The sequence below is a fragment of the Oxyura jamaicensis genome, chromosome 1 (genome assembly GCF_011077185.1).
Source record: "Oxyura jamaicensis isolate SHBP4307 breed ruddy duck chromosome 1, BPBGC_Ojam_1.0, whole genome shotgun sequence".
Classification (NCBI taxonomy): Eukaryota; Metazoa; Chordata; class Aves; order Anseriformes; family Anatidae; genus Oxyura; species Oxyura jamaicensis.
The window spans coordinates 185,741,673-185,765,320 of record NC_048893.1 but is presented as its reverse complement, the minus strand read 5'-3'; the positions used below and the strand labels follow the sequence as shown (position 1 = coordinate 185,765,320).

The 23,648-nt window shown below is 44.0% G+C and overlaps 2 long non-coding RNA genes across 2 annotated transcripts; both read left to right on the top strand.

The window, feature by feature from the left end:
* Window positions 1-9,045: 9,045 nt before the first annotated feature.
* On the top strand, window positions 9,046-11,338 carry LOC118167271. The gene is made up of 2 exons (XR_004751074.1): window positions 9,046-9,501; window positions 10,443-11,338. It is a non-coding gene; the product is annotated as an uncharacterized LOC118167271 (long non-coding RNA).
* A 5,797-nt stretch (window positions 11,339-17,135) lies between these two features.
* Window positions 17,136-23,290, top strand: LOC118167263. Its single transcript, XR_004751063.1, has 4 exons — window positions 17,136-17,240; window positions 17,335-17,443; window positions 22,383-22,391; window positions 23,223-23,290. It is a non-coding gene; the product is annotated as an uncharacterized LOC118167263 (long non-coding RNA).
* Window positions 23,291-23,648: the final 358 nt, after the last annotated feature.

The window sequence follows — 23,648 nt, the reverse complement described above, 5'->3', positions numbered from 1 at the left end:
TACAACTGGAGAAGGACACAGCACCAGACCATGCATGGCTGTCATTGTCATTTACTTGGCAATGCATTTCTGCACTTCTTGCACCTACCCTGTGTTTAAGCTATGGACTGCATACATACTATATATGATGTATGTCTTATGTTGGATTGGAGTCCAACCACATCCAGCTATTTTTGCACAGTCCCCGTCCTGATTCCACCCCAGCTCCCATTTTTGTGCTGAGGGTGGACAGGATGGGCAATCCCAGCTTCTGCATCGAGCTCTCCCAGCCCAGCAAAGGACTGGGCAGCAGCCTTGCTGCTTGGAGGTTTAGAGTTATTCAGGGGGAAAAAATAAGAAAATAAATAAATAAAAAAGCTAGAAAACATACAGTAGGAGTACTCCCAATGCAGGAGGGAGGTGAACTGCCTGACCCCAGCAGGTGCTTTCTGTCCAGCTTGCAGGGAAGGAGGACGGCAGCATGCTTAGAGCAACAGCAATTAAGACTCTGAGGACAATCTAGGAAAACAACCACCAAGTTTAATAAGCTGGGACTGCCTGGCTACATGCAGGGCAGTGTCCCCTCCTGAAAATCCCTGTGGGGCTGTGGTGAGGATGCCAGCCCTTGAGCAGCGGGGGCTGCTTGCACTGGTGGTGCCTCGGAGCTCCTCTGTGCCCTGGGAGCAGCCCAGAGCTTCTAAACCCGTGCCCTGGGTGTGCTCCTCAGCTGGGACATCACTTCGTGTCCCCCACCCAGCCCAGCGGCGTTACCCTCCTGCAGACAAGTTATCCATCTCTCGCTCTAGCACAGCAAACACAGACCCTGGGTTCAAAGAGTTCAGGCTTGAGTAGTTTTCCAAGTTAAAAGGAAAAAAGCAGAAAATTAGCTGCTAGCCTTTAATTTTCTAGTGATAGGAAACAATATCCCCCAAACAAACCCATCCTACCCCCGTTTGAACTCTGTAAACCCCCCCCGGTCTCCATTCCAGCCTGTGTTGGGTGACCTGCTCCCTATCTAATCTCCTCATATTGCACAAGGTGTTTGCTAACATCCAGAGTATCTTTTACTCTTATCAAAACCTTGGAGGCAGCTTGGTGTAAGCAGTAAGTCTTGTTAGGCAAACAAACACTTTTTCATATTAAGCTGTACTTAATAGCTGACCAAAAATTCACCATCTCCTATTAATAAAATGCTGAGCTGGAACCATCTCAGGCGTTTTGAACACACCTTCTGAATATTTACATCTGGAGAGTACACAGTGTTTACAAGAACTCGTGTTTATTTATCCAAGAACACTTTCACAGAAAAGCTCCTTTATGACTAGCTGGAGGTTCTCCTTTGCCAGTTTATTGACCTTTAGCAATGTATGGCTATTTGTCTGGTGAAAACGATAGTGTTAATCTTCACCCGCCAGGTGTAATACATCTCAGTAACTTTTTTTTTTTTTTTTTTTTTTTTTTAAAAAAAAAACACAAGGTTTTGGGTGGCATTGAGGTTTAAGGCCAGCGCGGTTCAGTAGCAAGCAAACAACATTTCTATCTGATGGCACGTGCTCAGGGGCTGGAGGGAAGCGAGTCCGTGCTTGGAGCTTCCCCTTGGCACATCCCCGCTGGTCCCCGTGTCTCAGCCGGCATTTCCCAGCCCTCCTCATGGCTTTTATCTGGGGGCCCCAGGGGTGCCCCCCATGTGGGTGCTGCTGCCTGCTGGCCAGTGAGCTGGACGGCTTTCAATCCCCTCACTGCCTACTCTGGCATTTCTTCAGAACTAAGTGTATTTATCCAAGTGCACTTCCGCAGAAAAGCTCCTTTATGCTTTGCTGTAGATTTTCCCTGCCAGCATCTTGACCTTTAGCACTCACCCACAGGTTTGCCTCAAAAAAAGTTCATTTCTGTTGAGTCCCCACATCTTTTTTTGTGGGGGCTGGTGGGCACCGTCCTGCCAGGTCCCCAAGGAGGGCTGCTGAGGACCACCACGTGCACAACCACCTTTCCACCAGCTGCACCTTGGTCCTGGTCCTCTAGCTCTGCAAGTCCCCAGATAACCCCAGATGAGCAGTTCAGAACTGAAGGGGTTGGAGACAAGATGGAAAGGCACAGGGGTAGATTTTAGACACCTGCTGGCAACCCTCTCGTCAAATTGCACAAGCAGAATCTTTAATTCAGCCCTCTGTGTGCATGGAAATTGCCTATAAGTTAGAGTTAATCACAGAAGAATTCATGCAGCATTTCTGTCTTTTTATTTATTTATTTTTTAGGGAGGAGGATCCTATTTACTCATGCAGGGAGAGACTTGAGTTCAAGACCTGAGTTGTTTTTTAACATTTTCACATGAAGTAGCAGAGGAGCAGAAACTGAATCCAGCTTTCCTTGCTCCCAAGGCCCTACACCCAGATGGCAGAGTGGTATCTGCTCTTCTCCAGCTCAAGGAGAGCATTCAGGGGAAGTAGCTGTACGGGCAGGCTGGAGAACCCATTTCAGATATCTGCACATTGAGAACTTGCCATGCTGGTGATAACATCTGTCAGTTCAAGGTGGGATCTGAGGGTGAGAGCACCCCAACCACAGAGTTCTCAGTGAAAACAGGAAAGGTAGAAGCTGGTTGGGATGGTGAAGGGGGAGCAGGGCATGGGGGGAAGGGGGAGAATGGGAAATGACTGAGAGTCAATAGGGACAATTTGGTCAGTGGGACCAAAAATGGCAATCTGTGATGGTAAATGGAAGTGGAAGCTGCATGAGATCAGGAACAACTTCATTTTCCTTTTTTAAATGGCAAGGAAACCATGTAGAAAAAATACACTAAAACTACAATAAGGTTGCAGAATTGAGCCCTCAGAAGTAAAGAAATAGGAGGATGAATGCTGCTAGGACAACAAATACAGGTGGTGGGTATTTTAATAGCATGGGCAACATTCGAAACATTCAAAAGGCTCGTGAAGTGGATATAGTAGACTACATCACTTGAAGGCTTTAATTCAAATCTAGAAACCTTAAAACACTGCCTATGGTCTCCCTAGGCAGATATTACTCTTGACAGAGGAATCATGGGGGCAAATAGTGCAGTGAGCTTTATGCAAGCACTCAGCTAGATGCCCATTGTACAATTGCTGCTCAGCAATGTCTGGGAATGCCATGTCTGGACCTGGCCATTTAATGCCTGCTGTGCCTTGGGCTGGCTGGAAGGAAAGGATGCAAGGAAAGTGCTGGAAAGGCAGTGGTGGCACAGGGGGATTTCAGGAACCTGGTAATGCTGAGTTTCCTCTGTCAGTTTGCACAGTTAGGACTTAAATCTGAATTGCAAGGAGAGGACAGTCTGACCAGAGAGTCTCTGGTTGCTGTTGCTGATGCATGGGCAGAGGTACCAAGATGATGCCAATAAAGGGAATAAATCTCCTCCAGGTACCAATGGAGGAAGGTAAGGAAACTGCATATCTCTGTAGCCTGTTTCCCCCAGAGCTTTCTTCCATAGCTGATTAAATAATACTTTTATTGGAGAAAGCCCTGAGATCCGAGCCCAACATCCACACTTCTTCCTTTAGGAGTCCATGAGAAAAAACCATGAGCCACCAGGTAAGCGTGGCTAATGTGGCTAACTCTAGGCCTGCTCCTGACTACTCAAGATTTAATTTTGGCAAGGGGACAGCCCCAGACGTGAGGCTCTGGGGAGTATGCAGAGCCGGGGGATAGATGTTTGGCCAGCCAGGACAATCACAACAGTCTGGCCTGACTCTTCACCCACGGAAAGCCTCCAAAGTGCAAAGCGACCTGGAAAGTTCACTGGGAGTTGATGGTATTCAGCACCTCCCAGGTTCGGGCTGTCAAAGAGTGATTTTAATAGTACATTAAGTATGAGACTCTGGAACATGATCAAGACCTAACACAAGGAAGTAGCTTTTAATTAACAAGTTCCACATACTGCATATGAGAAGCAAGAGCCATTAGAATTTTAAAAAAAATAAGCTACATATAAAAAAAACCCTCCAGTGTTGAGTTTAGCAGATTTAATTCAAAATAAACATTTCTACTTCTAGGTGGCACAAAAGAAAATTTGCTTAAATTTAATTTTTATACCACTGAAAAGGATTTTACAACTTAGAATATACGCTTTAATTCATGCCATACAACTGTTGAAAATTGGATTAATTGTCCTGCTTTCAGCAATTGTGCTGGCAGAAACCGTTAGTAATTTAGACTTGTGGGGTTGGTTTTGTTTAATTTATTTCCAAAAAATTATTTTTACTGCAGAATGCTAAAATAACATATAACCAAACATCTAGATTTATATGGTGAGCTTCAGCCAGTAAAAACCTTCAAATGGAAATAACTGCAGTTGGACCCTGCAGTCCTACAGAGCTTTATCAAAAGCAGCCATGTGGAAACAGAAGCTTGAAGAGGTGGTTTGGTTTGGTTTTGTTGTTGTTTCTAACTGAATGTTTGTTATAGGATGGCAGCAATAGGTACCTCCCTGTTCTGCCTAGCTTTGGCACATCCTTTTATTAGGCAAGAAGACACCTTTTAATACTCTTGCAGTGTCACTGTGCTCTGCTGCTCCTGCCGAAGGGCTGGAATTAGCTGAGTCGGTTTTGTGGATGCAAGTATTTTTTTTTTTTTTTTTTTTTTGAAGTCCACCTTGCAAATCAGATCACCACCTGCAGTTTCTTAGGGTTTTCAGCAGCTCTTAAATGTCGCACAAAAAAACCTCCAGAATTTGTATTTAAAAAATAAAACACCCCAGAATGAGGCTGTACTGCGGGAGGAAGGTGTAGAGAGCACCAGAGGGACCAGAAAGGTCACCAAGTCTGCTCTGCTACCGCGCAAAACCACATCACAGGGTCTCCTTCAGAAGGGACTGTAAGTCTTCAGAAAGCATTCCCCACTCCACAGGGCCTTTGACAGTGAGTGCACCCTAATTTCAGAGCATGTACAGTCCCGATTAAAAAGAGAAGGAGAAAAACAAAAGAGATACATGTAAAGTCCATGCTAGCTGATGATAATATTTATAAAATAGTGGAAACCATCATTCTGCCAACTCAAAAATGATGAATCATAGGTTGCTGCATTGTCCAGGAGGGCCAAAGGCAGAAGCTGCTTTATATTTAGCATTTTCAACCTTTTCTCTAACAATAGCATCCCAGATTCTTCATGAAAGTGAAGGCTGAAACCACCACATAAAAACAACTCCAGGTGTCAGGACATAAGGCTCATCCCAAGGAGGCCTGGAAAGTCCACAGGGTCCCGGGTGCCCCAGGCAGCTCCCTGTGGGCAGAGAGGTTCCTGCAGATCATTTTGCTCACAGTGCTTTCATACATCAGCTGTGATGGCGGCACTCATGTGAGCCCCAGCACACAGGTGACAGGATGATGCTCTGACTGGCACCCCATTTTCTACAACACAAGTTGCCTTTCTGCACATCTGATTCCCTTGAAGCATGCTCATTTGCAGGCTAGACACTTCATGCTCCTGTAGCTCCTGTTCCTCACTGGGCACTTTTCCAGAGCCTGCAGAAGCCAGGCTGCTGCAGATGCTGCTGGGTCCCTCCCTGCTCGCCCAAGCAGGGGCCCCACATTAGCTAGGGGCATCGCTGACTTTCAAGGTTCCCACTGCCAACACAACGGGCTACAGGTTATCAGAACCACCATCAGCTTTACCAGCCTCATTTTCTACTCTAAAAACCAATCCTCTTGTGCCTATTCCACACAAGTGCTGGCTGTCCCTTGGCTCTCCACTTGCTCCCTTCCACCACTGGTGGTCAGAGCTGCCTCACTGCCCTGCCAGCTGTCTGCAGTAATTGCTCTCTCTCCTTCCACCTCACCAGCTCCCCATCTGTTTTTCAGCTACAGTTTTAATCTCTTTTGATCTGATCCCCAGCCACCGACTCCATCAGGCTGTTTTGGGGACCAGGCTCCCCCCTCCTCCACACTCCCTAGCTCTGTGCGATGCCAGCCTGCAGTGCTGAGCATGGCATGGCCCAAGGTCCTGCCCTCCTGGGGGAACTTCAGCCTGATGACAGCATACCTAGCTATACTGTTGCTGTGCCTAGTCATTTGGTTGAAATTAAGGCTTAGGGAGAGCTGCCAGAGCATGCAGCAGACTTCAGGATTGAACCTTTCCTTCCTAAACTGATGCACACACGTGCTACAATGCAGGGTATAGCTGGGCACATAGGGAGCACCGATCATTTACATTTCATGTAAAAGCAATTTTATTCACCCCAGCAGCTACTGAGTGCTGTTATCTATGAACTCAGTGTAGTGACTCAATGCACTACTATTCAGACATCTTTGGACTGAAGACAAAGACCACCATATTAATGGTGCAACATGGTACAGATACTGTATGGTTGGGACAGCTTGATTGTGTGATCAAAAACTGTTACTGTGGGTGATTCCTTTGTACCCCAAACACCAGCATTGACTGTAAACTGAAAGGCTAGAAGTTACATGTAAGAACAATCTTCCAACTTGATCCATCTTCTGGATCTTGAAACTTAGGGCAGTTGCATCCACAGCATACCCCATACACCCTTAAGACTAAGGCAGCCCTTTTCACTGCTGGGTGAAGTGATTAGCCAGCGTGTTTATGAACAGTTTGGCCAAATGTGTACTTCAAAGTGTCTCTGTTTTCTTGGTGCTATGATAGATAAAACAGGTACACAAGAGATACATCCACTTCTACAAACATGAATGCGAAGAGCTGGAGTGCATGCACGGCAATTACAGGATAAGCAGAGAGACATTAATGTAAACTGTTGGTGAGGAATGTGTGTTTGGGCAATCAAGCCTCTCTTTTCATGTGCAGGAGCCAAGCAGAGAAAAGGATCATGGCAGAACTTGCATGAGCACAGAAATCTGCAAAATACAAAAAGCAGTATCTGGAAATTATCTGAAACACCTAATCCATATAAGAAATTACTGCACCCATCTTTTTTAATAGGTTGATAAATGGAATGCGCTGGGTTACCTTGACATGAAAATTAGTATCTTTGGTAAAGATTTGCAAATTTATAGAGAAGGAAAACAAATGGTAATCTTCACTTATGTAAACCCAAGGAGAAAGCTGAACTTCAGTAACTACCTGTTGTGGTTTAACCTGGCAGGCAGATAAACACCACACAGCCCCCTCCCTCTCTGGGACAGGGGAGAGAAACGGGAAAGTGAAGCCTGTGGGTTGAGATAAAGACAGTTTATTAAGATAGGAAATAATAATAATAATAATAATAATAATAGTGTGTACAAAACAAGTGATGCACAATGCAATTGCTCACCACCCGCTGACCAAAGCCCAGCCCAACCCCGAGCAGCCGGCCCCCCACCCCGGCTGGCCACCCCTATATGGTTCAGCATGCCATCAGATGCTATGGAATACCCCTTTGGCCAGTTTGGGTCAGCTGTCCTGGGTCTGTCCCCTCCCAGCTCTTGCTGTACCCCCAGCCTGCCTGCTGGCAGGACAGAGCAAGAAGCTGAAAAGTCCTTGGCTTGGTGTACGCATTGCTCTGCAGCAATTAAAACATCAGCATGTTATCAGCACTCTTCTCATCCTAATCCAAAGCATAGCACCCTACCAGCTACTAGGAGGAAAACTAACTCTGTCCTAACTGAAACCAGGACACTACCATTAAGCTTGATTTTAAGGCCTGATCTAGCAAAGCAGTGAATAACCCCAGCTCCCAGTAAAAACAATGGAAGCTCAACATCTGCAAAAAGCTCAATCAGCTTTCCTCTATGGTTTATTGCATTAAAAATAGGAGGTGGTTTTGTGAGACCAGAGGAAAGTTCCAGAAAGATCTGGAAGGAAGATCCAAACCTGTGAGAAGAACCTGTGAGAAGGAAGGTCAAAATCCTGTGAGAAGAATCCTGTGAGCAGCAACCTGTGGTGTTTGAGCAGGGGGAGATTTGGAGGACCTGGGAGAGAGGGTGAGCCACCAGTGACCCGGTTATATGGGGGCTTGTTGGAGCCACACTGCTGGGTCCCTGGGCCTCCTTTGCTTCCTGCTGAGGGGCAAGAAAGTGACAGATTTGTGGTGACAATGTCCCCAGCAGGCGGGCTGGCAGGTGCTTGTGTCCCTGACCAAGCTAACCAGGATGGTGAGCAGGTGACGTGGGCCTGCACACAGTACAAGGCCTCACCTAGAAAAAAAAAAAAAAAAGAAAAAAAAAGAGGATTTTAACAAAGCTGAAAGCAGCCCCACATGCTTTAGATTATTCTCTGTGGTCCCTTACTACATATTATTTCACATTGCACTATTCCACTGGGCATAAGCTGGTGCTGCTGAAGGGAAAGGCAGGAACTAGTAGCGATGTGCTCATGTAGAGGCACCTGGGTGCAGGGGCCTCCAGGGGTGTCTGAAAGCCTTTTGGACAGTCCTGCTCTGTGCCAGGTTCCTCTGTCCTCTGCATTTCTTCATTGTGATCAGACAACAGGAAGCTGTGTCTAACAGAGACACCAAATCCAGCGGCAGATGCCCTCCTGAAGCTCCCAGGCTGCAGTCCTTAACAGGACCCAGTTCCCATCCTAGTTATAAAACCTCAGGCTTATATGTGCTCAGCTTCCTTTGCCAGCCCTGAGGGCCCTAAGCACTTTTGTCCTATTCCTTACAAAGGCTTTTCCATGGGTGGAAACTTTCAGTCCCGCACTCAGTTGCTGCTACCATGATGTCTGGTACAAGCCTGCTCTTGGCTTTCAGTAACTTTCCTTCATTCCTCTTTGGCATCAGAAAGCTCCAGCCATTATAAAATTAATTTCTCCCTATAAGGCACTGCTAGAAAGACAGAAGGGTGAAAAGAGACCTTTCCCCTCTCACAGCTGCGTTCCGCTTTCTGGATGGATTCAGCCTCAGCTGCCCCAAACACAGGTGCTTCCGTTCTTTGTCCCTCTCCCTCTTTACAGTCCACACAGCCCATCCAGTCTCATCTGTTCTTACAGTTTCTTGGAGGAAAGGACAGGGAAAACAAAGGGTTTACAGAAAAGCCCACCTAGGGAAACCTGATCCAAGGGAAAAAGCGAGGCTTGGACTTCTGCTGCTTCTGATGGTCACTGAGCTGTCATGCTGGGAGTTGCAGGACATTTCTTTTTGCTGGGTGGAAAAGCACCTCTACACTGCAATACAGACACAGCTCCCACCCAGCTGAGGTGTCTCAAGCCCCCTAAGGGTTAGGCAGATCCAAGCTGAACCCAGATAAGATGGTATGTAGAGAAGTACTAAGTTTGGGAAGCAGTATACCTTGTCTGGCACCAGGCTGCTCCTTGTTAATGAGTCCCTCTGCAAGATTCATTAACTTGGCCAAAGTGCTTGGCTGACAAAATTATCATGGAGAGGTCTGTGCAGCTTTCTGATGGACCTCCACCTGTGCTGCTCTGTCTGTTCTACCTCTCAGTGGGCACTGGGCTCAAGTGGGCACTGAGGACATGTTTAGAAAACCAGAGGTCCAGGACCAGTAAGCAAATCTGCAGCCAGCTTCCACGGGGCTCGGGGGCCTTGTTTTGAGAACTGTGCAAGTCTGTTGCACCTGAGGTCTCTGCAAGAAGGTAAGTGTGTAACTGCCCCTCCTGCTCTTCAGCTGCCCTGCCTACACCATGAAAGCAACTACACTATTTAGCAGAAGTCACAGCATGAAATGACGTGGGGAAACTATCCACAGGGGACAGACAAGGATAAGTGTATACTTGCTTATAAGGTAGGCAGATATATGCTGGAAGAAAGAGGAAAATGAAGAATGCAAAGTGAAGCCATACCTGGAATTCATTGAGCTATCTGCAAAAGTACTTAAGGGGGCCTCCTTTGGGTTAAGTCTTTCATGGGTAGCCAGAGAAAATTATAGTCTGGTTGAGTTATTTCATGCACATTAATCTTTCTGCAGCAATCACCACCTTCTTCTTCATAATCTTTAAATTAAGGCATGTATTAATTATTTATACAGCTCCATCCATCTCTATGGATGCTTTACAAAGCAAATAAAATGAGGCCTTGTTTTCAGAAGAGTGTATAATTTAGCACAGGCAGATGCAAAATGGGTGAAAAATTCAGCTGTGGAAGCATCAGTGGAGAAGAAACTAAGATGGGAAAGGACTTTCAGAGGAGGTTGCTTTCCAGAAGAAAAGTGATGGCATGCAGTGGCCTAGGAGGGCTGTCGTGCTGGGAAGTGGAGCCTGGAGAGGATGGCCAAGACGGGGGTGCTTCGAGGTGGGTGAGAGTGGCAGGAGTGTGGCAGAAGCAGCAGGGTCTTGAGCAAAGGCAATGGAAGTGGTAGGACTTCCTGGTCAGGCTGCCCAGGGCCTTTGGGGTGACAGAGAAAACATGCATGGCAAAGAACAAAATGCCCCGGAGGGTGGGGAGAAGGCAAAGAATTTAAGTCCAGGAGGTTTAAAATGTTTTAAAACTCTAGTTCTTTTGTGGGACCTCTTTCTTTTCTGTTTATCCATTGACAACCACAATGGTCTGACCACATGGCTGCTTAAAATTCTTTCAGATGAGTGAAGGAGTAACAGCTGGAAGATGAGCTGTCACCCTTGGGTCATTATTCACATCTTGCACTGCTGAAGGAGTCCAAGGTTCAAACTTTCCTCCTGGATTGCTACTGGATTTTCCACGAATTGTGTTGAAGGGTATGGCCTTTGATCCCAGACTTTGCTCCTGCCTCTCTGGGCTGGTACCTCCTGCTGGAATGGCAGGAGGAGAGAGGCACAGCACACACTGACAGCTCATTTCTGCTCATCTCTCCCACACCAGAGCACAACACACGATGCACACTGAGAGAACTAGGCAGTTCACAACACAGGTCACTTGTGAAAATAAGAAACAGTCTCCCAAGCAGCCTACTTAGCTCAGGAAAGCCAGAGCAATTTTTCCTTGTCTCAGGGTCAGCGCAAACATCTCCCTTGCCCCCTGTGCCAAGCTGTAGCCTTTACCTTAAAACTCTTCCTCCTTGGCTCCTCGTGACCTGCAGCCATTCAGGACTGCCCAAGTTGAGCTGCGAAATAGGGTTAGGAAATTTGCTGTCACTATCTGCACATCTGCAGGGTACCTGGACACACACCTCAGGTCCACGTGGCCTGCCCCCAGCTGGCATTGCTTGTACATGGGAATGGGCTGTTTGTGGCTTTTGGGTATCTGCTCAAAGAGGCACTCACCCTACAGCATGAAAACTGCCAGAGATCAGATATCTTTGCTGGGAAATGATCTTCTTATCCTGTGAAGCTTTGCGATTTAAAAGACGTTCCAGTTTGACATATCCTAAAGATATATTGTTGTTTTCTTTGGGAAAAACACAGAAAATGAGCTCTCCTGAATCTTATGGTTGTCACTGGATTCACTCATGAGGAAGAAAACTCATGCTCAAACTTCTGCTCTAGAGTGAGTCAAACGTTTTTTGTCTGCTGACTGGATGCTTTGAATACCAACATGTTGCAAAGGCTCTTTCCCTGTCTTTGCCTCCATATTTTGTTTACTGCTTCAGAGTCCCTTTCTGATGAAACTTTAATCACAACAGGTAAGTTTCCATGAAAACTGGTGATTTTTGCTAAATAAGTATTTTCCAGAGCAGAATTGCTCAGCTGAAAAACACCCAAAGATTTTGGGGAGAAAGTACCTTAGGGGGACTCCCCTTACATATCTGCACTATCCTCTGGTCTATCCCTTGTGAGACAGGCCTGCCACCCTCTCTCCACAAACCTCCCATGTTTATGAAAGAAGAGCATTTATTTATTTACATCTTGCTCCCTCCTTCTGTCAACCCTTGCCCTCCATGTGAAGTTCCCATGGTATGCCTGGGAACGAGGATCCTGTAAAACATTCAGCTCTTGCGTCAGGATTGCGCCGAGCTCGAAGTCTGTCTGTGAGGACCTGCACACCCTGGCACTCCCTTCCTTTCACAAGGATCTGGCTAACTCTTGGGCATGCTGGAGCTCAGTCTGACCCGTTTTCCCACAGCTTCATCCCTGTGGTGCTTTCTGAGCAGTGGTGCCCAGTCCTGGGCACCCCAACCAGTTTAGGGGACAGGGCTCTGCCACGGAGAGCAAGGGTGGTGGGACCCTGCCTCAGGCAGAGCTTTTGGGTAGGGCTGTCTGGAAGCCTCCCCTGCGACAGAGGACACCAGAGATGTGCAAAGGGAGTCTAAAATCCAGGGTGGTTTGAACAGATACCATAAATAGTTTTTTTTTTTTTTTTTTAAATGAAGCTCAAAATCTGTTGTATAAGACAAAGTAAAAATAAGAAGAGATTTATGAACCTGTCTTCCTCTGCATCCTGAGTTTCTGTGAGTGGGCATTCTCCTCCAGGAATGGCTGCACATTGACATCTTGATGACTTTTGGAGGTACAGGTACAGTGATACCACATAGTCAGTCTGCATCATGACAGCAAGATCCATCAATCCATCCATCCATCCATCCATCCACGCACCCATCCGCCATCTGTCTCAGGTGGATGCATGCTCTGTGCTATTCGCAGCACTCTCCCAAGCTCTGCTTTGTAAAGCACCACCACCTCGGGAGCACCAATCCGTGGCTCACCTGGCTGCCTCACTCTCTGCTCTCCCAAGCAGAGGGTCCTATCCTTCATGTGAGCTCCATGTAACAGCCAGAGCTCTGTAAGAGAAGTAACAGGTACCATCCATTGCAGATAACAAAATAAGGTGCCTATAGGGCAGTTATATTACCGTTTTCTTGATAATGATAGAAATACAAGTTGGCAGAGATGCCTAGCATCACAGACCTTGCAGTCTGATATTCGTGTGGTGACTCCTGGAAAACTCTTACAGAGCCAGGTTTGCCACCAACTAGAGACATGAAACCCAGGATCTCTTACCCTGTTACATTTGCATTCTTATTAAAACAGCTTACTGAAGCTTCTTGGTGTAAGTTCCCAATACTTTTAAAATAATTTACCAAAGTCAGTATTTTGTCCTCTTGTCTTATATAAAGACAGCTTTTCTTGTTCTTCCTTCTCTCCCCTCTAAATACAAAGTAAAACTGAAACAAATGGCAGCATATATGGTAATGAAAAGCAAGTATCTGCTTATTTCCTGGAATTTTCAGGTCTAAGTGCCACCACCAGTAGCCCCCACACAACCCCTCCATTTCACTGGTAGGGTATGGGGGAAGGAGAGGAGGTGCCTAATTCATTTTAGATGGTTTCTGAAAAATGACATAACTTTTTATACAGGTGAATTCAGCCTTTCATTATGGGTTTCTCAGTGCCACTTCTCTCCTTGTGTGACTCCAGTGCTTTTCTGTTATGCAGGAGAAGGCCGCCTGTTCAATCAGTGAATGAGTCAGCCAAAAAAGTAGATGTCCTGACCTCAGTTAACTTCTATAAAATATTTTTTCGACATAAAAAATAATATTTTTTTAATCCAAATTACTGTGAATATAAGTCAGGCCTCCTATGATCAGACTTGAATCTGGTAGTTTACAAGGTAAGTTGGTTGTGCTTTGTTTTGCCCTTTTAATTATTTATTTGCCCTACACTTCAACCAAAGATACTTTCCATAGCAACTTTCCATGTCATGTAACTGGTAATACACAGTGACTTCTCTTCTTAAAGTATCACATACCTACGCACAAATCATGGAGTGTGTGGGCCTGACATTGTTTTAAAGGTCATCTCTATTTCCACTAAACATATTTTCCTGCTTATTTAATAATGACATTTTTGGACAACAACATGTAAAATGTTTCCATGTCATAGTCAATAAACAGCTTTTCTAATTAAAAAGGTGAGGAAGGTTTATATTTGGGGGAGAAGGGAAATAATGGATACAAGACACAGCTGCTGATATTTGGATACTACTTTGTGAGTGTAATATAATCCTAACTACTCCGACATAAATCCCGTGTGCTCAGCGGTCCGCTAGGCAACTGCTTGCCTTATGTCCGCATTTTAATTTTTCTTGGAAGTGTGTGCACATTGGAAACCTGGCCACTCAGCAGCTGGATTATGGCATCAGTGGTTTTTAGAATTCTTGCAATTTATCCCGCTTGATGACATTTCTTGCGTTCTCCTAGAGAGCAGTGTCCCATCACTTCTTGACCATTTCTAGTTGTCTCTCTCTGGTTTCTACATGTGAGAATGGGCCTGGATCCAGTAAAATATTTAAGCATGTGCTTAACTCTGAGTACCTGATAAAGGAGAGGACTTGGGAAGTGCTGACACAAACACTCCTCTAAGTACCAGTCAGTTATGTCTGAGAGCTCTTTGAGTGAATGGGCTGCAAAGATGATAGAAAGACCTGGTGTGACAGACAGTCTTGAAAGAAGAAGTACAAGCAGGAGGTAGCATCCCTGGGGCAGCTGTGTTAGCTGTGTTCTGACAGCTCTGAGCCACTGACCCAGCCTGGCCCCCAGTGCCCGCTACAGATGTTGGTGCCCATGTTTTTCACAGATGGAGAAGACTTTCAGAGGTATCCCAATCCCTTTTAGGGGAAAGGCCTTTCTATGTACATGAGATACCTCCTAACATCACATCAGTTGTGAATTCATTACCATGCTCTTCCTTTCTGTGCTGAAGCCATCCTTGGAACTGCTGCACAGAGATATGCCCCAAAAGCTGCTCCTACAAAGCTCCCTTGGGTCTGCGGCTTTCCTGACCTGCACGACCCACTGTCACCTCCACGAGCCTCTTCTCCACCCACCTCAAGGGTTTTGTGCTCATCCTCACCCAGGCAGATGGACAGAGCATGTCTGATGTGGCATCACACTGAGTACTTCTGTGGAAACCAGGCAGAAAACAGTCAATGCATTTATTTTGTATGTGCAATGTACTTGGTTCATGGTTTGCTTTCACTAGCTTTTAAATGCTTGTTATATTAAGACAAATTTTTCTTCCAATGTTATCGATAGGATCCATTCCATAAAACTGTGAAATGGCTTCTTCTCTCATTTTAACTGTTGTCAGTACTCCCACTTGAAATAAAATTTCATTATGTGCTCTTTAAACCTATTAAAAGAAAAACAGCGTTTACATCAGGCTTCATCCACTGTGACTGGACCCCCTTGTCAAGAGAAGCTGACTGCCTTCACTCACTTGTGCAACTTGAACTGCTTTGTAACCTTTTCAGTTGAAAAAGATGATTGTGCTATACTGAAGACATGCAAATAAATGCCACCTATCAAGTCTTTCCTGGTTTGCAGATGTTCAGTGACTTTTCTCTCAGTTTCATGCCCTTTAAATTGGTATTTGAATTAGTTAGACAAAAATGTTTTAAAATTAAGAAAGTGAATGCTTTCCACATGGACACATTTTATGCTTTCTTCAGTCTTTTATTACAGAAAAACTGGGCAATTCAAATAAGACTCAGAATTGTATATTAAAACTGCAATTTTACTTCTGAAGAGAACCTTGCTTGACAATGGTTATACAGATTTTCCTTCCAAACCATTTAATTCAAAACATGTTTCATTACATTTACTATATTACAGTGATTTAATAAAGTATGACTTTAATTTTAATATCCCTCAAAATATAGAACTTTTAATATGGGAGAACTCCTTTAATCCCACTAAAGAAAAGCACTGGAGTGAACTCTTTGCCAGAAATACAGATACTCTCAAACAACATATCTGAAACACCACTGGAAATTTTGTTATTAACCACTCTGAGTTTTAACAAAGTGAGTTCAAATTCTGTTGTTTTTCACAAGCGTACTACTAAAGACCTAAATATAGTAAATTTCTATTCCTGTAGTTTACAAACAAGAGATTTGTTCTACGATCACTGAATATTATACAGATGGTAGGGTAGTGTCTAGGGAAGTGATGAATGCTCTTTGACAATTTTTTTGTCTCCTCAATCTTTTGAGGTGCTCTATGGTCTGACACTTCCTTCTACATCATACACGACTTCATTTCCCGGTGCAGTAATAGGCAGAGACAATGCTGGTCCTCCATACTGAGGGTTTATCTGCCCAGTGTTCTGCAATGCCATGTAAAGTTTCCCAATTAGCTCTGTAGACATCTCCTGTGTAAACATTTGGCATCAGTAAAATAAATGAGAGGAGCTATATAAATCTAACCTAATCTAATTCATCTGGGGAAAGTATATAATATGCGTGTGTTACCAGAGCTCATGTAATGTTATTGCAACCAAATTTCCACACTTGTCTTTGTTGTGATTTCCCCCCCTCCCTCCTCCCCAATAATCTGCATATCATCACTCAGTGATTTGTACATTTGATAGATTAGCATCTTTTGGGGCAAGAATCTCTGAGGCTACATACATAATAAATAGTGAAATTAGTATGCACAGGTTTCATAATACTCAGGCTCTCTGAATGTTGTGTCCGATCAGCATTTAATAAATCCAATATTGGTTTTAATATAAATTCCACATGTGGGGCTGGATACATATATTTATGAATAAGAAAATATAATATTATTATAACAATAACAATTAAAGGACATAATATCTCAGCAGTGTGTTTCCGAACTTGGGTAAATCACAGTAGAATAGACAAGAATGATTTTCTTGTTCTCTAATTCTGATTAAAACCTACTACAGCAGGTTGGGTGAGTTTTCTCCATTCTCAGGGGTAAGACTGTGCAAACACAAAGCAGATTTTTTTTCCCCAGAACCCTTCTGCATAGCCCTTAGGCGTCAATTCTCCTGAGGTCTAGGCACCAGCTGCTGAACGGCTTTGTAGTCCTTTCCTTGTAAAGGCATGCAGTTGTGTCGTATGGGTGAAAAAATAAAAACAAAAAAACAACCCACCCACCCACCCAAGAAACCACCCCACAAAAACAAACACTGAATCCACAGGCAGTTTTGAATTTGTTCCAAAGCCTATATCCCTCCTAAATTTGTTGTGCTGCTTTGGGACTAAGTCACAAAATGTGCTTCATCCTTTTTGCAGCCAGTGGTTTAGGGAATTATCCCACACCCACTAGTCCAGACTTGGCTTTCTGAACCCCTGGCAAGCAAAGGGACCCAGTAGATAATGGGACAGCTACATAGGCAATGACTTTCAGAGATGAAACATGTTCAGAAGGCACCTGTGCAACATCTCTGCTTTCCCAGCAAGCAGGCAACCCACTGAGCCTCCCTCTACACTCAGAGGTCCTTCACCAGGCAGTAATGCCAGCATTGCTGGTAGTGCAGGGGGTGAGGAACGATGCCCTCATGCTGTTGGGTTAAGCTCACTCAGCAGGCACTGGGTGCAGTCTGTTCTGCTGGCATGGGATGAGGACACCGGTCTGCCAAAGCACCTGAGCTCCACCCACAGAACTGACACCTGAATCCTGTTATTCCCCACAAACACACAGCTTTGGAGAAAGGTGGGTGGAGAGGGCAAGAAAAGCATGTTCACAAAGTTGTGTAAGCTCATTCTGTGTACAGCTTGATAGTTGCAATATCAGTTATGCTCCTTAGCTTCCAAGAAACAGCTGACCACAAGGATGAAACTCGTGTGGGAGGAAGAGGGAGCATGCTTGGCAGCTGGCCTCCGACACATGAATCGCTGCCACAGGAGGACAGGTTAGTAACAAACTGGCCTTATTTGGAGCACAGTGCAAGATTTTGCAGTTTCAGACTCAATTCCTTATATCACTCAGAGAGGAGGAAGAAGGGGACAATGATAAGATTTCTCTTTCTGTGCAACTGTCACATTTATGAGGCACAGTGGTCACTTGGGCACTTTCGCTTGGTCACAGTGGTGACAGGGATATAAATGGTTTTATTCTGCAGATTTAGGAGACTTGTGGTTATGACTTATATTTTTCCTTGTATTAAGCTAACCTGGGTATGCAGTGTAGTGCTAGAAACCTATACTCTCAAAGGATATTGTCCCTGTGAAAGCTGCAGTAACTCTGGGGGAAGGGAAAATTGTTCCCTTTATTTTGGGTGTATTTTAGATTGCCTAGAAATAATAGTAGTAGTTAATAATACCGTAATGCTATGGTCTCACAAAGAGGAAACACTAAACTTGGGGTATTTTGGTGAAATACCATTATGTTAAACAGTCTTATGGCTGCTTAAAATATTTATGAATATAAAGACTGACTTTTTTTTGTTCCTTGGGTCTTTACACGCTGCTGATATAGAAAGAACAGTCATCAGTCATTTTTAGCTGCTGCTCTCATAAGTAGGAACCAATAAAACATTTTAGGTCGAACACATACATGTTATGTTTAGAACAACCACCCACTATGTACCATATGCTGTCACACTCTCTTAACAGAATGAGAAAGACAGACTGAGTTTCCCCACTTGTTTTTAAGGCATTTCTCATTAATACCTTCCCCATAGTAATTAATTTGCTTTAATATTTACAAATGATAGACACTATTTCTTTTCTGAAGTAACCTGAAATACAGACACTCAGTGTTCCATGCTCATGCTGCTGTAATGCTTCTAACTTTGTATTACCTGTGTCACAAAGAAAGATTACTGAAATGGACCAAGCCCTACAAGTAAATTGAAAATCTAGTACAAACTACCTCATTATGATAAATGAATGAGCTAAAGAGTACCTGAGTGTTTGGGGCCTAAGCAAGTTGTAAATGTGGAAAGTCTTCTGAAGTTATCCTGCAAGACTGAAGGAGTTTTATGGAAAACTCTGTAGTTGTTCTGCAAGATTGGGTCAAAATGCTCAGGACTTTAAGAAACTGACAGTAATATAATACTTGGTTCTTGATGTCATAGCCTCATATACAAATTATTTTATAACAGCTAATACTTTCCATAAAGTTAAAACAATGTTGAGGCAACAGTAGCATGTGGGCCATACCTTAGGCTGTTCATCGCTCCATGTCTGGAGGGGCAGGAAGGGTTGAGCTGTCCCTGACTAATGCCCTTGTCCCCATACACCACAGGCTCCCTCAGGAGCAAGGGTATAGCTGGGTCCGTCTGACAGTGTTGTGGGCTAATCCATGACAGAAGGGCTAATTTGACAGAAGGGCTAATCCATGGCTTGGGTGTGCTGTGAAGGTATGAGCATAAACTGGCTAAAACTGACCCATGGTCCTGGCAAGGTGGAAGGGTGAGATTGCCAGCAAGGCACATGGTGGAGGGGGACAGGCCACACAAGGACCTGTACTAACATTGTCATTTGGAGTTTGGTAAACCTGCTTTCTAGAGTGTAAGAGGACAATGATCTATACCCATTTACATTGAATTGCATCAATGTGTGGAACGCTGTTGTGACAAGATGGCTGTTTTCCCTCTCCAGACACATTTCTAACCTGTCTGCTTAAAACTTACCTGGGAAGTCAGAGGTAAGACCCCAAAGGCAACTGGGGGGGACTGCATGGTTACCAGGAAATTTTTGCCAATTTATTCTCTGCCACACTGTCTTTTTCAATGAATCTTATGCTCCTGGACTTTTCTCTTTGAATATTTTCAGACCTCGTGCATATACATAAGCAGAACAATACAGATTTAGCCCATGTCCTCAGAAAGCGGGTTAAACCACAGACTAGTGTATGACTGCTTGCTGTGTGCTGCCACAGGAACAAAGCGAAGGAGATGATGTGACATCGGCTGGTGGAGAAAGCAGTCATACCACGCATATGCAAGTGATTACTTTTTGAAACAGAACTAGCCTCATGGAAAATGCTATTTATTGCTAAGCATTCATAGAGGTTACCATAATTATAGAAAAAATAGGTAGCAGAATCTATGGGGCAGGGTCTTTATTGACCCTGGGAAGCATCTAGCATACTTTGAGATACACTAGCCAACACTACCCAGCTTAATTGGGACTGTCTGGGGGAGTCCACATTGTGCTCCCATGATCACTGGATCAGTCAGATTAATCGAGAATAATCTGAAGAGCAATTAAGGAGTGATAAATCAGATGTTAGGGAAGTGAGTGCATTGTCTAGTTGTAAAATGTGATTTTTCTGTGCTGGTGGATTTGGGAGACCCTTTCAGTTGTGTGTTTGTGTTACTGGTTTAGTTCAGCTCAGTGAGAAGTTCACACTGCTACAGCGCTTCCTTTGCTATTGAGTAGGTGGTGGGATGTTCGTGGTCTGCCACTCTTCAGGGTCTGGAATTACAGTCCCTATTGTAGTGGGAAAGGACATGGTTTACCTGTATGGCATACTTACTCTGCTGATGGTAGTACAGCTTTAATCATGAAAGGCCTTTCCCACATCTATTCTCCTCCTGTTCACCACCATCATTTTGCCTAGATTCCTCTTAAATGCCACCCTTCCCACATTGCCTACACAAGGCAAATATATTTACCAAACAAAACAACCTGCTACAGAGCCATGACTCTGGTCACACACCTTAATTAACTCTGATCATAGTTTGGTAATTGTTGGCTTTCCTTGCCTCATCAACTGTTTATCAATGCCACCAGTTGCCTCATGTGTAAAAGTGATCAGTAAACACAGTGAGGCAAGGATCAAATCACTTCTGATTCTTTGGTAAAGCTTCTTCCTGAGCTCACTAAAAAATAATACTCAATGTTCTTTTGCAAGGGAGGATCATTATAACTACTAAAACACTGGAAGGAAAAGGGGAATGAAAGGACTTTAACGTTATCCAACATGGCATTGCTAGAACTGGAAGCAAATACAACTCCCTTTCCTTAGTTAAATCCTACTGGAAACCTTTGCTCATTTACTAACAGCTGCTCTGGAACCAGCAGGGCCTCAGGATCTACTGTTTTGAAATGACCTAATCATGTATTACTGTCTTGCAATTTACTCATTAACATTTAAAAAAGCCCCTAGCAACACATTTTTCGAGAGCAGCTATGACAAACTGCCATGGTATCAATTCCTTTGGTGAATTAGTTAGTTGCTAATGTGTAATACCAAATATTGTATGCAAATTCTAAATAGTTATCAAGGGATGACTTATGTAGTGTCACTATAGTTCCTTACAAAGGTCTGCTGCAAAGTGTGTGATCCAGTTCTGTGTTCATTGCAGACCATTTTTGTGAGAGGTGGTGTGCAGGAGATGGTAGAATGACTGTGAATATTTTGAAAATCACCATCTGTTTTGTGGAATCCAAGATGAACACCATCCCTGTGAAACCAGAGAAAGCAACCATCAGACTGCACAGTTTCTGTTGGGCATCACTGCGCTTCAGCATCAGAATTTTCCTATACAAAAGCAGAAGAGCCCTGCACTGTGCCTTAGAGCCAGCTTTAAGAGTAGAACAGCTGGCAAATAAATGAGACCCAAAGTGTGTGCATACGTGTGGAGGCTGCGAATCACACCCTTATCACGAAGGTGAGGAAAGGGGGAAAATCTAGGTTGATAAATGAAAATAAGAGAGAATGAGAGGACAAGATTTATGGAGTATGGCCTCTCCAGTTCCAGGTACAATGCACATTTGTTTAAAACAAAAAAAAAAAAGCAAACCAAAAACCAACAAATCCACTGAGTAGTTAGAAAATGCAAAGCACAATATAAATGCTAAGGGATATTTGTCTGGATGATTTATACACATATAACATTCCCTTCCAATTAAATTTACAGCCATTTAGCTGTACCTGTATTTTTGATCTGTTAGTTCTGTAAGAGTAATGCACTCAGTACCATTAAGGAGAAGTGAACCAGATAAGCAAACTCCTGGATGGGAGCACAGTCAGGCCATTTGGGAAAACCTGTCTGCAGAAAAACCTCTCTTTCCCTGTCCCACTGGCTTATGCTTTCTTCTCCCAGGACTTACAGGCAAGGGGGAATATTGAGAAAATATTGGCGTTGTTGCAAGAATACTTTAGAGCACATCAGGCAATCTGTGCATATTTTCACAAATATTTTTAGCGGGGGGAGAAAAGTACATAATTTAGACCTGCAAAGAGGCATGTTTAACTTGCACTCTCCTCTGGCCACTTACATGGAACTTTACTCTCCTCTGCTCTCTAAACACAGATAATTACCATGGTAACCGCTGTATTTCAAGACTCTTACACATATACTCACACCTTTCTTAAAGAAACACAGAGCACAACAATGTGGGATCGAAACAGTAAATCACTGGGCTGTTTTTTATTTGTTGTTAGCCAACTGTCAGGATTTAGGGAAGAGCTGGAGACTTTCAAACCGTATCAGTTTCAGGCCAAAACCCGAAGATGTTTAGACAGACACTTTGACATCTTCACTGAAAATCTGGATGTTGTTTGGTAACCCTGGGCAAGGAATGACTGATGATCTCCCTGGGTGCAGGGCGAGAAGATTCCTGAGCTGGGGAAGGAGATTAAGGGCCTAATACTGAAAACCAATGAGCCACCTTTAGGATTAGGCACTAATTTATCAGAGCGCGAAGCTGTGACATGCAAGGAGCTCCCTGGTAACATGGTGAACTTTCAATGCTGCTGGACTTGAAGGTCCTTCTGACAAATACACCTGATACATACATACCTTTATATCTATAGATACATCTACCTCCTTGCTGACTAGATGGTCTGCACAGAGAAATGCCTCTGCCCACTGCTCCTGGGGCATGCCGAGGGCAGGAGGGAGGAGAGGTGCCAGGGTGTGAGGCAGGCGCAGAACAGCAGCCGCGGGTGCCCCCCTGCCCGCTGGTCCCTTGTGGGCTTGAGAGCATCTGACACACGTCAGGGAAAATGGTCTGAGGGCAGCGTCCAACCTGGAGGTATAAACACTTTTTTTTTCTCCTCTGGTTATCTTTGATAGGTGAATCAGGAAGTAAAAACGATAAATAGCTTGTTTGGGAATGGAATGAGCTTTGTGTTTTCCTTCGTGTTAATGATCTCAATCTTTGCAGCCTGGACTTCTGTCTCAGTGTGTTTTTACACGCTTGATGAAGCATTGCTAGATATTATTTAGAAGATGAGAGCTAGAGAGTATTTTGAAGAGGAGGGAAGGTCTGAAATGCTTGAAAGAAGCAATACGTTAAGCAAGCTTACATGGCTAAAGTACAACTAAGCCTTCAATTCTGAAGTATCTCTATAAATCAAAATAGCACCCCTTCTCCCTCCCTCTCAAAAAAAAAAAAAAAATCTCTGTCTGGGAGTAGGGATATTAATTTGTCTGGATGACATGTTGATTGTGGCTTGTTCTTGGGAGATTCTTTCCTTCCACCACCAAGGTGCAACTCATCCCCCTTCTGCCTTTGGTATTTGTAATAAATTTCAGAACTCTGCTCTCATCCTGTCCTGGGGAATGGAACTGGAAGCGTTCACAGCAATTGCCGGCTGCTAAAACATATAAATTTAATTTCAACTGAAAGAAATATTTGCATGAAATAATAAAGTTTTCCCTCCTTCCCTGGAGAATTGGATCATATGGGAATCCAACTGACACAACAGCATTCCCTCTTCTGCAGATCTGCAGAGCTCTGCTTAATTTAAACATGCCTGCAAGTATCCAAGATCACGTTAAACTGGCAAGTGAATTAAGGATCCTTCTTTCAAATATTCATTGGTATCTGTTAATTCCCTGTAAAACAGGGTATGGTTGAACATGCAAAAATCTTGTACCCTCTTTTCTAAAAATTGACACTAAGCTTTTCCAATTCAGTCACCTCAATTGCTCACAAAATAGGGAAAAAAATACAGCAACTGTTCAGTAAGAAACAAAGTACAGAAAGGCTCACTGCCTGCATTTATGGTCCAAATTTATACTGAAATTTAGACCTTGCTGACTTATGATGGTTTCATCTATTTTAGTTAGAGAACTCCCCAGAACTGTGCTGTGATTGCCATTATCCAAACAGCATTGCTAGTGTGGGCTTTAGCATTTGGAGTCAATTTTGGAAGAAG